The sequence below is a fragment of the Nesoenas mayeri genome (assembly GCF_963082525.1).
Source record: "Nesoenas mayeri genome assembly, chromosome: 3".
NCBI classification, from domain to species: domain Eukaryota; kingdom Metazoa; phylum Chordata; class Aves; order Columbiformes; family Columbidae; genus Nesoenas; species Nesoenas mayeri.
This window is the reverse complement of record NC_137544.1, coordinates 66,906,325-66,921,493: the sequence shown is the minus strand read 5'-3', so window position 1 is coordinate 66,921,493 and position 15,169 is coordinate 66,906,325. Positions and strand designations below refer to the sequence as shown.

Sequence of the window (15,169 nt, the reverse complement as noted above, 5' to 3'; positions counted from 1 at the left end):
GGTTATATCAGCCCCACCTATTACTAAAGTTGCCTGACACTTCCCATTACGGACTTTGTTTTCAGATGCTTATAACGTAGTCAAACTAGAACTGTCTGAGTTGAAATCTGACTTCTCCTTATGCTGGGGTGCATGACTGACACAGGTCTTTTGGGAAAATTCTGGCTGAAATGCTTCATGTAGAAATGAATCAAAATTAGTCCCCCTCCTCCCCTCTTTTTTTTTTTTTTTTTAAATAAGACTAGAGAAATTGTTTTGCACAGTGAAGATAATATCTTCTTTGCCGAAATCTAAATAAAGCTGTGAGATCTTTGATCTGCAGGTCATCATTTCATGATCTCATTAGTGGGAGGAGAGTCAGCGTAGGCTTTGCATTAATGTACAAAACATGGAACTTAATGGATTTTTTTCATGTACACTGTGTGGGCTGCCAATGGTATTTTCAATTTCTGCTTGGCCCTCATTAGAGGAAACTTTCTTGCCTGAGTGCATCTGTGCTTGCTTTCTGAATGGAGACTTGACACTTGGAAGCGGCCATGGGCTAAAGGACAGCTTTTATCTCTGTGAAATCAGCCCAAATCTGGCTAAGCTGAAAGCTGCTTAAAGAACACATAATGCAAAAATGCTCCTGCTCGCTGGATGTTTTCAGCCTCGCTCCCTAAAGTTTATCTCTGTGTGCCCAGGCTGGGATCACGTGGGGCTGAGCAGATCTCTCCTGCAACTGAAGTTCCTGGAGTGTTGCTGGCTACACTGGCTCTGGACATCACTGTGAAGAACAGGGGTCCTTTGTCTTCATTACCTATGTTTTATGAAATTATAACATAAAATTATAAAATTGAAAAGAAAAACAGGGGAGAGCCTGACATTGGCCCAGGGACCAAGACAAGAGACTAGGACAGGGGATCTTTTGTAGAAGACCATGAACTACAGGGAGTGGAGGCTCATGGGGAAGTGGAAACTGTGACTTGGGGCTACTCTGCTGGGTAAAACACCCTAGGATTTAGCAGTGAGGATCAGGGGGACAAAGAGATTAGGGTAAAGGATGAGGAAGGGAGTTAAGGTGTAGGTAACCAGAGGCTGTTTTACAAGGTTTGAACAGAAAAAATGGGACTGGCCTGGCTTTATAGCCTAAGCAGACGTTTCCTGTGGGAGGGACTGGAAAGGTGAAAAAAAAGCTCTATGTCTGTGAGAAGATTAACTCTGATCAGAAGGCTGAGTGAAGACAAAAACTGTCTAAGAAAGGCAAAATGGGAAGAGTTATGTGTAAGGAAGCACCAGCCTAAGAAAACCTGTAATAGTTGTTTTTGTGGTTGGTGTGTAGTTCTCAGTTGTCCACATGAATTGAGAGTGTCAGAAAGCAGCACATAATTAAAGTTTTGTGAAAGAAAGGGTATTAGTCTGTTTTTCAAACAAAAATAAAATTGTACACAACATCTGTTTCAAATGCTTTAGCAATTCTACAGTGTCAGAAACTCAGAATGAGTAGATTCCAGAGACAAAATATCCCGTGCAGCCCTAATTTTGGTCTTGTTTATTTACATCCTGAAAATATTTCTCTTTGCCTAACACATGCGGAAAATATGGGGATCAAATAGTCTGTGAAAGTTCATGCCACTGTAGTTTAATGTTATTGTAAGGCCAAGAGCAAAGTATTTTAATAAATATGTCACACTGGCTGGTACTTTCAGTCAAGAATTAACAAATATGACACCCATATATAAAACAGATGGACGGGAGAAGGTGACAAAAAGCCTCTTGTTCTGACCTAAATAGTATTGTCAGATTTTAGAACCAACTATGAAAGAAATAATTTTAAAGACAGAGCTTTTCAGTTGGAACCAAGAAGAAAATGAAATTGATGTTAAAATGTGTGCAAGGGAGTGGCAATGCAAATGTACAAATGGGAACAATAAAGACAACTGGTTTTAGCTTTGATGTTCCTTTACTTTGAATGCCCGACTTTGCAACTCTGATCACATTCTTTTAATTCTTGTGTTGGAGGAAATTAGTTGGTTTTCTCCACAAGACAGTCCAGCAATGTTAAAATATGCATGCGGAGTGGGTAAGAGTGGATCAGCACCCGAGAGTGAAACTGGCAGTCACAAACTGCCCCTGTAGACACTGTCTAAAGGTGTGTAAAAGCTGTGCATAGCTACCATGTGAATTTTAATTACTGCCGTGATATCTGATGAGTACTTTATTGACCACAAGATCAGTATTTGATTAAAGCATATTAAAATATGTTGCTCTTCCATTTATTTATTTATTTATTCCTCACAATATTGGCAGGTGTGCATATAGTTTTATTTTCTTAAATGTGCTTGGAAGAATAAATGGTTTTGTGAATCTGATTTTTTGCAAGTGTTTACCTAGATCTTTATTATTATTGTTTCTTCCTGGGTGGTTTACATCTGTTTCTGTTAAAAGATTTTGCCTGCTTAATGAGCAGAAATAAGCTTCCTGGTAGAAGAAAACCCTCATATTCTACAGCATTCTTTACTTGACGGTGGTGGCTTGCACCCAAAGGAGAAGGTTCACAATTTTAAATTAAAGCACCTAACGTGGGTCCCTGTCAGGAATGGTCTCTGGTTGTCTGCTCAATGCAAAGGGTTTAGTTTGTAGTTTAGGACCCACCTCTTTTCACTAATTATATGGAAAGCTAAAATGAGATATGCATATAAAGAAAAAAGGTACATCGTCAAATTAAATTTCACCAGTGTGATACATTTCATTAGTCACCTGTTAGTGTCTAGTGAGACAGTCTTGTTCACACTTATCACTGCAGAGCTGTCATGAGAAGGCCTTAATGATGAACCTTGTTTTCTTTAGATGCAGCAGCCAGTGCTCATATACTTCTGCTTGTGAAATCAGACCAAATTCTGCCACAAGCAAATGGAAGGTGTGTGATTTTATAATTTATTAAGAAGTGGAATGGTTATAATTTTGGAGAATATGCTGAAGCTTGAGTTCCCATTAGGTCATGGTAATTGTAATGGTAAGCAGAGAGAAACAACAACCCAAAAATATTTTTCAATTGGAACAAAGTTGTGATTATGCCTATTCCTAAGAGCAAATTCTGGTTGCAGTGTGTTGAGAGCCCCTTGATGCACTTAGCAATACCGAAAGTTAGAATTCAGAATAAGAGCTTCAATTATGTTATTTCCCCATTTCATATGCCTTAAACAGACAGAATTAGCAAAGACTGAATAGACAAGATTTAATTTTTTCAAACCAAGTAACACACAAATGGAACCATATGACTACGAACAATAGCTCTTGTGTCCTACTCCTGCTGTTTGCAGGTCCATATATTGGTCCTTTGGCTAGCTACCAGAACTCATAAAATGCTTTTAGGCAGCTGTGTCCCATTAAAGCCACATGTTACATCAATAAGAAACCATAGAAGTGCAGAGCTGACAGGGATTTTAGAAGATCACTTACTTATCTCCATAGGCTGGGAAAGGATCAGGCATGCCACCCTGGAAGATATTAAAAGCCCTCAGGGGAGGAGAGTCCAGATCTCTCTAGATAGACTATTTTAGCTCTTCGTGATATCCAGTCTGAGTTATTTTGCAAATTTTCTTTTTCATGGTGGTCATTGTAAGCTATTGATTACTGTCCTTTTATAGCGCCTTTTTACTTAGCGTAAGACCACTGTCACGTCTTTTCCCAGCTTCCACTTCTTCAGAGAAAATAAATCAAATTAGTACAGTCTTATCTTTTCATTACCTTTTCTGTTTAAATTCTCTAATACTGTTACAGTCCCCTGGATTCTGATTTGTTTACTTTTTTCTTGAAATTGGATTAAATTAATGCTTCATCTGAGGATCCGTCAGTGACAAATATAGCAAATTAGTGGCTTCTATGGATACATGGGATGCTTTGACTCTCTAGCCAAATATTCTCCGTACTGTCTTTGTGCATTTTATTTAATTGTACTCTATAACTTAGTACTTCATAGTTTAGTTTTCCTTAATGTAAAATGAATATAGAACATAGAAATGAGTATCTGCCCCTTGGCTATGGTCTAAATAAAAGGAACTATAGAACAAACAGGTCTGACTATTAAAAAAATCATCTTTTGTTAACAATATTTTTGTTAAAAACCAGAAATATGCACCTGCAGAGAGGAATGTTGTTAGCAGAGTCTCTAAAGAGTCACAGATTTCTTAGTTTTGTTCCTTCCCTGAGATGAAATGGAGAACAACTGAGTAGGTTAAAACTCATCACCCTGAAAATAGATGAATTAGGGGGATTTGGTAGAAATATGCAAAGTTGTGAGTGGAATTGAGTGTTTATAATTTCTCTCAGTACACCAAAGCTAACAGAAGCCAGGTTCAAAACAAACAAATAAAAAGAAAAAAAGAAAAGAAGAAAAAAAAAAAGAAATTCTTTTTATGCAGCAGTTGATAGATTTCAGAAGTTCATGTCAAAGCACGTTACAGATGATTCTTATGTTTGATAGTTTACATATATTCAAGGGCAAGTGGGTAAGTATGTGGAAAAGAGTAAGTACATCGTTAGTAAGCGGATAAACCAAGGTCACTAAATGGATAAACCAAATCCACTCCAGGGAATACCCCGAGATGAGAATAGCTGGAGGGCAGTAATGTATCTAGAAGAATCCTATGTACTTGTTCCTTGAGCATCTGCTTCTGATCAGTGACGGAGATGAGACATTAGGAGAAATGGACCCTCTGTCTGAATCAAAGGACCAACTCCAATACTGCCATGCTACCAGAAATCAAGGCAGTTCTGCAACAGCACTGCAGAATTTGCAGCTTTGCCACATTCGCATCATTACCTTTTCACCAGAGCTTTAAAAGTGACTTTTTTTTTTTCTTTTTTTCACTTGAGAAGAGAAATACTACCTCCCTTCCAGTGGCACCTCTGTACATTATTTCATTAGGCTCTCTTTTAACCTTATTTCAGGAGATAGTCCAGGGTCAAAATGCTTAGGCAAACTATGAGTGGCATAGAATGAAATAAAATATGTGAAATACCATTATGATTTAGTGGAGCAGGAAAGAAAATGCTCCTTCCTTCAGAAAAAGAGTTAGTATTGCAGTTTAAGAGGTAGCAAGAAGTATACACTGAAAATCAAGAGAAACTGAGAGGATAAAACCCCAAACATATTGGTTTACCATGTGCAAGCTTTATTCAAACAAAGGACAGCATTTCTGAGGTAGGTTTAACTGCGATATACATATCATACATGTAGCTCCTAATCTGTTCTCCCAAGTTTTCTCTGCAAAATATGGAAACAATGACAAAGGAAGGGAAGGGAAAGAAGGGAAGGCAAGGGAAGCAAGATTCTGTTTGAATCAGAAAACTTAGAAAGACTCAAAACTGAAAAGAAAAAATGATGTTTCCTTTCTCACTAGTTAAGATCCTTTATAATGTGACAAGCGGCTGTATCTTAGTGTATACATCACTTGTTGAAAAGTGAAACAATATCAAGACAAAATCTCTAAACGAAGGCTTGGAACCAAAATTATTTTCTAAAAAGAACTCACAAAAACCCCACTTTACCTAGCAAATCGTGTCTGGATGGTGCACCAATGGAAGCCATCAACTTTACAGTCAGGTCAATGGCACGCAGCATTACCAAAAAGAGACATCTGTGTTTCAGACCTTGGAAAACAGATAGCACTTTAAAGCATTTGCCTGCACTCATTAAGATTGTTCATGGGTATGGAGGAGTCGCATACAAAGATTCTTTACAAAAATCCAGACAAAGTAATGTTGTGTCAGTAAAAACTCAGAGAGGGCAGTAAATCATTCAAGGGAGCAGCCTTTTTTTCTGTCTGGCATAAAGGACTAACAGATTGGGCCTGCCATACAGCACAAGGTAGAATATTTGGACAGAATTTGTGGAAAAGACTATATTTTTAAATTCAAGACAGAAGGCAGAGCTCAGGATGGCTATTCCTCAGCAATCAGATAAGAGGAAGATTGTTCATGGTTATATGAAGGTTGTGGGAGCTTTCAAGTTTAGAACTCGAGGTCGTAGAAATAGCAAACCTGCTTTACAGAGCTTCAGTGCATGTTTTAATCCTGCTTATAACAGTATTCAAACTATTTAAATTACTAAGAACTTGTTCCTAGACTGCTGTTTGGCTAAGGAGTAATGTGGTACTGTTTTGAACAAAACGAAAAGTTAAGAGATGAAAAGATATTTCAGATGGTTTTAAGTATCTTCAGGCATATTTTCCATAAGTTCGATTGTTTTTAAGTGTCTGACCTGCTCAAGAGTTGGAAATCCTAAGACATTAGCTGATGACTGGTTTGGAAGACTTCTTCAGAGTCAGGATTTTTTCATTAATTCATAAGGATTATTTCTACCTTTGCCTTTTAATTTCACCCCACTCTTTATATGTATGCTTCTTTTCATGATGTTAAATATATTTGCTTCTTCCTTGGTATCTTTCAAATTTCTGAAGACCATTGAAGTGATCTTAAGTCATCACTTAGCCAAGACACATCAAGTGACATTTTATATCTCTCCTTGTAGGTCACCCATGCCAGCACTGTTGTGTTTGCTTGTTTATGTGGTGCCGGGCCCAGGCTGCTCCCTCTGCAGGCAGTACAGGATGCAATCCTGGTGCTTTTTTATTTTTCTTTTTTTTCTTTTCCTACCTTATTGTTTTCTATTGGGAACACTGACAGAGTTTGTGGTGAGCAGGTGATAACCACAGACAAGCTGGGCTGAACCATCTTTAAACCAAAGGTGAATGGAACATAACTGGAGAATTCAAGATATTTTTGCCAGGAAGAGGTTAGTACGTCAAGAGGTCAGTGCATGGCTCATGCAGGAACACTGCTATGCAGCAGGAAAACTCAGTGTGGAATTGAGTTATGTCTATTTACACAGGGTTTAAAGGAAAATGTTTCTTTTATAAGGTTGGAAGGGCATTAATTCAATAATTAAACAAGTATGCTGTCTTCTCTGTTTTGTGCATGTTAAGTTGGACATATCTTAAAACTTACCCTATTATAGATTGCCTTCTATGTTCTTTGTAAATGTTAAATGGTCAGAACAATGTAGTTATAGATAACTTCACCAAATTGGGCAATATTGCTATCTAGGTCAGCTGGAATTAATTTTTAAGTTATGATTTTTATAAGATATCAGAAGCCTTTCTTACTCTTACATGATAATTCATTCCTTTCACTAATTTTAGAAAAGCTTTTTTTTTTTTTTTAAATTAAAGAGTAATGGATTTCTGGCAAACCTTTTATTTTATAATTTAATACTGTTTGATTCACACAAGCATATTACTAGCCAGTAAATACTTCTTTTAGTATTGGTTCCATTTGTTGTTTAACAGTAAAGACAAATTTACAGGAAGATTACCAGAAACACTATCTTGCCTTTTTTTTTTTTTTTAAATAGCACTTCTTTTTATCCTTTCTTCCAGTATCTCCTGAGATACTAATAACTTTTTGAAAAGATTGGCAGCTCTTCTCTACCAGACAATTATCAGAATTTGCCATGGGGCTCATGTACAGATGTTATAAAATTTCCACTTACCTCCTACTTTCTAGCAGGCCTTACTTTCCAATTGCACAACCAGAGAACTGAAGAGCCTGTAGTCTTGGGAAAAATGTGGTCCTGTGCTTTATGGGAAGCTGAGATCCAAGATCCAGTGCGAGTTTTAAGATGGATATAGCTGACTGGGAAAGAGTGACTTGGGGGAGAGTGGCTGGGAAGCTGCTCAGTGGAAAAGGATCTGGGGGTGTTGATTGAGAGCCAGCTGAACAAGAGCCAGCAGTGTGCCCAGGTGGCCAAAAAGGCCAACAGTATCCTGGCTTGCATCAGGAATAGTGTGGCCAGCAAGACTAGAGAAGTGATCGTTCCACTGTACTTGGTGCTGGCAATGTCCCATCTTGAATACTGTGTTGTGTTCAGTTTTGGTCCCCTTATTATAAGAAGAACATTTGAGGTACTATAGAGAGTGCAGAGCGGGGCGACAAATCTGATGAATGGCCTGGAGCACAGGTCTGATGAGGAGCAGTTGAGGGAACTGGGGCGGTTTAGCCTGGAGAAAAGGAGGCTGAGGGGAGACCTTATCGTTGTCTACAACTACCTGAAAGGAGGTTGTAGCATGGAGGGTGTTGGTCTCTTTTTCCAAGTACCAAGTGATAGGATGAGAGGAAATGGCCTGAAGTTGTGCCAGAAAGGTTCAGATTGGGTATTAGGAAAAATTTCTTCACTGAAAGGGTTGTATAGTGCTGAAACAGGCTGCCCAGGGGAGTGGTGGAGTCACCATCACTGGAGGTGTTTAAAAGACATATAGAAGAGGCTCTTAGGGACATGGTTTAGTGCTAGAGTTAGGTTATGGTTGGACTCAATGATCTCAAGGGTCTCTTCCAAACCAAATGATTCTATGATTACTGCAGTCTCAGCTGCTTTGCTAGGTAGAGGATCATAATCTCCAGAGTTGGAGCTGAGAGGCTGGAAGGGTATGTACTATATTCATGCTGGTCAGACAGGGTGAATTGAAGAGGAAGCTTGGCTATGACAGTGGACTCTTTAATATCAGGTGCTTAAGTGTGGCTAGTAACAGAAGTTATGCAGAGTGTCTTGAACCTATGCAGAGTCATTATTTTACAGGATAAACCCTTCCCTTCAACCACAGTTGACCTGCATTCCTAGATACTTTGCATTGGCTTTCAATAAGCCTAAAGTACTAACATCTGTGAAATGATCCAAATCTCTGTATGATGACCCACCTTTAAATCCTCTACAAATATTGTCCTCTGAGACTTCCCCATCTCTGATGAATAAATGTGATCAGGTCACTGCAGTGTGCACAGATGACTGTGGAAATTTTCTGAGAAGTGCCAAGAAGTGCCAAGTGTCCTTTGGAACTGTTCTGCTGCTACATTAGCAAGCCAAAGATTGCTTTTACTGGCTCAAACTGTGCCCTTGGGTACAATCTATCAAGTGTTTATCTCTAATATTTGTTGTTTAACATTATCCGTAATGACTAATGGATTTGAAAATTCTTTGTTGTTACTGGTTATACAAGCACATCATTCTGCTTTTTCTCCTAAGCTGTTCTTTTCTTCCTAATTATCAATGTCATCATCTTCAATTGCGTTTGGAAAGCAAACAAAAAAAAATCCTTAAATCTTGCAATAATCCAGAAGGATTTTTCCCTGAAATCTTCAACTTATTTTGGCACTTCTCTGCGCTTTCCTCTCCACGCAATTAATTCCTTCCTCTTTGTCACTGTTTCCCAGTGCTCCTTGGAGGAGTGGAAGGAAGAGGAGGAGCAAAGAACAAGCACTGATTTTTTTATTATTTTTTTATTATATTTTTTTTTCTTTTCTCTTTCAGCTCTTTCTCCTTTCCGCTTAATCTGAAAACCTGGCACATTTCTCATAGATGTTTGACCATCAGCTCAAAGTAAACAGAATTCTTTTCATTCTTTTGTTTCTTCTTCCTCTTCTTCCTGGTCCCTGTGTCATCCTTTCTGGTTTGTTTTTTGATCATGTTGAAGAAAACCCTTGTACTCCATGTTGCTCAGGCCTGGGTGTCAGCTTTGATTTGAACATGCTTGCATATGTGCAGTCTAATCCTGAATCACTGATTAAAATAACGTCCTTTCACTAAAATTAAATTAAAATTAATAAAAAATAGTTAAGTAAATTTAAATTAATATCAAATTTTTTCAATGCTCTGATACTAGACTACAGTCTAGTATCTTAGTATACTAAATCTAAGTATATTAAGTCTAATATCTAGTATACTTACTAGCTTTTCAAGCAGATGAAGTTTTTTTGCTTTCTCCCCACTGAGAGCACCCCTCCCATGCAGGGGGAATTTCTTGTTCTCAGTGAAATCCAGAAAATCCACTCTGCCACAGTGCTTTGAGATTTGCCTTGAAATGCCCTCTCCCCTGGTATGTTAACCCAAATGTAAAACAGCAAGCATGTGCTCAATTGGAAAGGTGAGGAAGAGGAAAGCAAGAGGATGAGGGGCTTGAGAAGTTTCATTTGGGAATGAGTTTGAGATAGGATGCTGTAGAGTGGAGTGACTAGAAGGAGGATAGGACTTCTAGCAAGGGGAAGACACAGAGAGTGGGCTCTGTGGTGAGCTGCCTCAGGCTTTTATCACAGGTTACACAATATGGGGACTTTGTTAATTAAAAAAATGCAGAGTAATGTGATTCCAATATGTTCCTCCTTTGTTTAAGATGGGCTTCTATTCTTCACAAATGCAAAGAACAGTTAGAGAATTTTGCCCCAAAGGTAAAAAAAAGGTGAAGATAAGTTACAAAAAGACCCAAACAAAATGAAAACACCCCCAAATCCAGGCTGTACGTTTTCTGAAAGACATGACTTTTGGATATTGAAGATTGTCAGTCATGTGGAATGACTGCTCTGGCGAAAAAGTCCCAAAGATTAGGAACAGGATAAATGGGGAGCTTGTTTTGAAGTAAGAAATATGCTTGAAGGAAAGGAAATGGCATAAGGACAGAGCTACAGCATCTAACTGTGTTTGCTGAGATGCACACATCTTGCTCTTTGTTTATCTCTTTGGTCTGTGTGACATATAAACTATGATAGTATTGGAGAAAGAGCCAATTACCACTACTCTAGTTAAAATTTCAAAGACAGCATTTCTGACTTCTGTATGAGTTAGATCATAAGACTGGGCATCTTGTTGATCTGTATATTAACAATTTGTCTAAAAAAATAAGCCAGGAGCTCTGAGTTTATGTCCCAGTAACTGCAGTCTGCCTGAACTCTATATCTGACTTTAACTTGTACAGTCACACTTAAAAAAAATCCACATTAGGGCTGACTTAACAGTTCCATTTTCTGTTTGTTTGTTTTTTTTTTTTTTTAATTCTGTTTTTCTGTGAGTTTAATTTTTAGCCCTTTCCTACCTTTTAGGTAGATTTTAGCCATAGATTTCAGTGCAGACCTGCAAGGGCAAAAGTGAAGCGCACTGATTGTTTTGTGAGTGCCAGAGCCCTGCCAGGGCAAGGCAGCTGCTGCCACAGCCACCTACCAGGGAGGAGATACCTGAGTGGGCAGAAGCTGTTACTGGAGGAAGATCTTGCAGCTGGTGCTGACCAGGCTCACCTGGCTATTTTGGCAGCCAAGGAGAAGCATGGCTGGTTATTTAGGGCTCTATGTTGCTTTGTCTCTCTTTGCCTTATCCTTTCCTTTCCTGTCCCCCTTCCTGCACATCTGCCCACACACTTATCCTCCCTTTTTCAGAGTTCACTTGCCTATGTTTCTGAGAAGCCTTCAGGCAATTCTTTTACAGGGTTAGGTGTGAAAAGCAGAAAATTGAATTTGAGAAAAAAGTTCTAAATGAAAAGGCAATGTTATGGTTGAAGTGGCATGCCATCAAAGGATTCACTACCTCTGACAGATTCCTGTGTAAAGATACATGTGTCAGGGTTGCTGTTGATTGAGTGAATTTGCCTGAGTTGTGCTTGATAGGATCAGTTCATCATTCAGCAGCCTGGTGGGATTGCTGCATGGACAGAGATGTGTAACAAACCCAGACCAAGGGTGCTGTTATGTTCATGTAGTACGAATTAACCTATTAGTGTTTAAGAAGCTTAATACACAATTCCCCCCTTGAATTCACCTTTATTTCAAACACAGAAGTACAAATGAAGAACAAGGATTTTTTTTTTCCATCAGTAATGACTTTGTAGGGCACAAGATTCAAAGAATGTTCTTGGCTTCTGTGTTAAAGAAGCATTCATTGCTTTGTTGCAGTGATTGCTTCCTATTACTTAGAATGCCAAGTACAACAAAGTTAGAAATCAGTTTGCATGCCTTTGTAAATTTGTATGTTCCTTTTTTTTAGGTCCCAAAATAATTGGGTTTTGATTAATATTTTTATGTAATCTCAAAATGAGAAGATGGTATTTTTTTAAGAGTAGTATTAAAACCTAAAAGCAGTTATTTTTCTTATATCCTACTTTATATATATATATGGAGGTGTCAGATTTTTTTTTCCATTTTTAATAGGAAAAATGCTTTAATGATGTATTCAAATATAGAGTGCTTTTAAGGATAAGTTTCTGCCAAGTTGTTCTGCAAAGTAGGACTGAGAACAGGACAGAAGATCCTTATTTTATTTATCTTTCTTGTTTCTCTGTTACATTTTGGCTTTTTTGTAGATTTTCTCAAGAGTGTGTTTATAGAAAATACAGCATGTTAAGCTAGAGTTAAGAGGAAAGTTCCTGGGTTCCTGTTCTTCTTCCTCAAATAACCTTTCCCAAAAACATACACGTATGCTGCTTGTGATTTACAGAAGCTGAACTGGCTCAGGAAGCCTCCATAGATGAAAATAGCAGGAAACTGGCCAAGTATAGGGAGAAATGTCATGAGTCCTTACCTGTTCCTATTCTTCTAAAAACTAATGCACTACTTTTTTCTTTTTATTTTCTTTTTTTTTTTTTTTTTTTAAATGAATGCTCTTACTGTTCTTTATCTGTGTCTCTCTGATCTCCTTTAACATCCCTCTTCTAGAACATAAACATTTCAGCAGGGCTAAAAATGGTGTGAATCTGAAGTAGAAGGGGCAGTACATGCCTCATGCCAATGGAAGGAGGCATGGGTTGCTGTTGAAAACTCAGCCTTCCCCCAGGAATAGAGGAAGGGCCTGGGTGGGTGAGGTGTCTGTCCCACTGGGTGGCATGGCTGCTGCACCCATCCTGCCCTGACTGAAAGGGCAGAAGAGCTGGTAGCACTACCGGTAATGCTGGGAAAGAAATAAAAGGGTTTGAAGACTCTCATACAACCTATAAACAGGTAAATAAATGTTTTAGAAATGCCTACATTTCTGTGAAAATAAAAATAATTAAATCTAAAATTTTTTCTGCTGCATGTTGGAGGCTATGCTAAGTGTTGGATGTTGTGCTGTGTGTTGGTGTATTTGTTTTGATCAAATTATTTTGGAAACTTGTACTGTTTTTCATTTTAACCTGGTCTTGTCCTCTAAATATTGGTCTAGGAGAGATGAGTTGAACAACAATCAAAGTAATAAAAACTCCTTTTCACCTAACTGTAGTCCTTAATGGCTAGTGACAATTTCCTTTTCCTAAACATGCGATGTGAGTTTAATGCCCTTTATTACTAATGTACTGCTGTATTTCTGGAGTAATTTGTATTTATTGTCTTAACTCTGCAAGACTATCAACTTCTGCAAGAGTCATCTTCCTGTATATTGTTCTAGGTTTAACTGCTTGTGGCTTGGAATAGTATGCATGTAGTATGGAATGCTTTAATTCTGTGCCTGATTTACTGTCACATTTTACCTAGAATTAGCCTAGCATGGAAGAATGGAAGGAGGGATGAAATTCAGAGTAGAAAAGCTGGTTGTGCTTCTCAAAAAATATTTATAAAATTTCTCCTGGTTCCACCATTTTTTCCAGTTGAAATAAAAACATGAAAAAAATATTGTGAAAAATCAGAAACTTTCTGTTTTGTTATTTTCATGACAAAACATTTTGATAGAAAATCAGTTTTCAATTTGAAATTTCTTTAAATAAATTTAGTGGGAACTGCTTTCCTTTTTCAACTGTTTGACAGTAGCCACTTCCTTTCTGTCAAACAAAATGTTTTTGATGATCTGTTGATAGTTTCTTCTGGCACCTAACATTTTCACCTTTTCCATGTGGTGGTCATATTTAAATGAAAAGCTTGAAGAGTGAGGACAGAAGAGAGAAGTTTCTTTGCTCCTCTTTAAATTTCTCCTACCAAACATGTAGTCCATACCTTTTTCATCTTTCCTGATCTTCTCTCTTTCTTTTTTGTTCACCTTCATCCCACACCAAATCATAAAAAGAAATAATTATTTTTACAGATATGTTTTGCCTTGACTTCACTAAGCCCTCTTCAAAAGGTAGCTACAAAATTGAAACTGACTCTGTTATTAAATTGTGTTACTAATAAAAAAGGTCTGGTAATCAAATGAAATAGTTATTTGAGTTTCAACTGAAAAATACTTGTCTTAAAAGCAAACCTTGGTTTTACCTTACTAATTCAGTGGCTTGTGTGGGTTAGTATCCCTGTTGCTGGGAATTCTGATGCCTGCTCTCATTAAGATTTGTTATTATATCTCCTGTAACATCTTCTTGTTATTTTTCTTATCACTTTAAAAAATACAAACTTTTCATCTTTTTAGGCTGAAATTTCCTTTATTTGACCCCTAGGAACAAGCCAAAAAAAGTATAATTTAACCATAATATATAGGCCTGCAAATATTGTATGCTGTGTTTGAGGAAGAAATTTTTTTAAGGTAAAATATTACAATCTAATATCCATCAGTGATAATCTTTGTATATTCTTTGCAAATTGGCTTTGCTTCGGCTATCTGATAAATCTTAGAAAACTGCACAGTCACATACATGTGATTTTCCATGGCAATCTTTATGTAAAGCTCTTTACGTTCAAAGATGGAGGCTTTGTGTGAGTGGGTACCTTGCTTAGGATGCTTCTGCACTGCACTGAAAGTTAGGATTGCAGACTATATTGATACATGTGAACTAACTTTAAACTGCTGGACCATGTAGCCTAGTTAGAATTGCATATCTAGTGTACATCCACACTCCAAAGCAGATTTTGTAATTTGTGCTGAATATCTTTTGTTACTGTGTCTACATTTGTATCAACACCTGCCCTGAATATTGTTGTTTTGAGCATGTCTACACAGCTGTAGTGACTGTCAGGAAAACTCAGCCTTGCACAGGTAACAATATAGAAAATGTATAAACTAGCAGAAAAACAGTAGCTTTTTAATACCCCCCTATGAACTTTTATCTGTTCCTTTGTTTCTTTCCTTACAGTTTATCATCTTCCAAGTTTTTTTGCTTATACATTTTCCTCAGATGTACATATGCACCTGCAATATCTGTGTTCTTTAATGTCCGCCAATTCTTTTATTGTATCTACCAGTGAATGTCTGAAAAATGTTCTTTTGATTAGACATGGCCTATACTAACTTGGAGGTATAGAAACAGCTGAAAAGGCCTCAACTTATTACTAGTTTGTCACTCATAACAATATCTATTTTTGGCAGGAGGTCAACAATGCAGGTTTGAGCTTCATGACTTCAGACAGTTCCTAATATTAGAAAGATACATGTACACAAAGATGATAGAGAATTCCATGAATGTGGATCATCTTT

At 37.6% G+C, this 15,169-nt stretch overlaps 1 protein-coding gene across 1 annotated transcript in view; it reads left to right on the top strand.

Moving 5' to 3' along the window:
* ESR1 (estrogen receptor 1) overlaps positions 1–15,169 on the top strand; it is a gene marked incomplete at its 3' end in the record, with an annotated part of 182,101 nt that overhangs the window by 868 nt on the left and 166,064 nt on the right. The gene's annotated exons all lie outside the window — the stretch shown is intronic.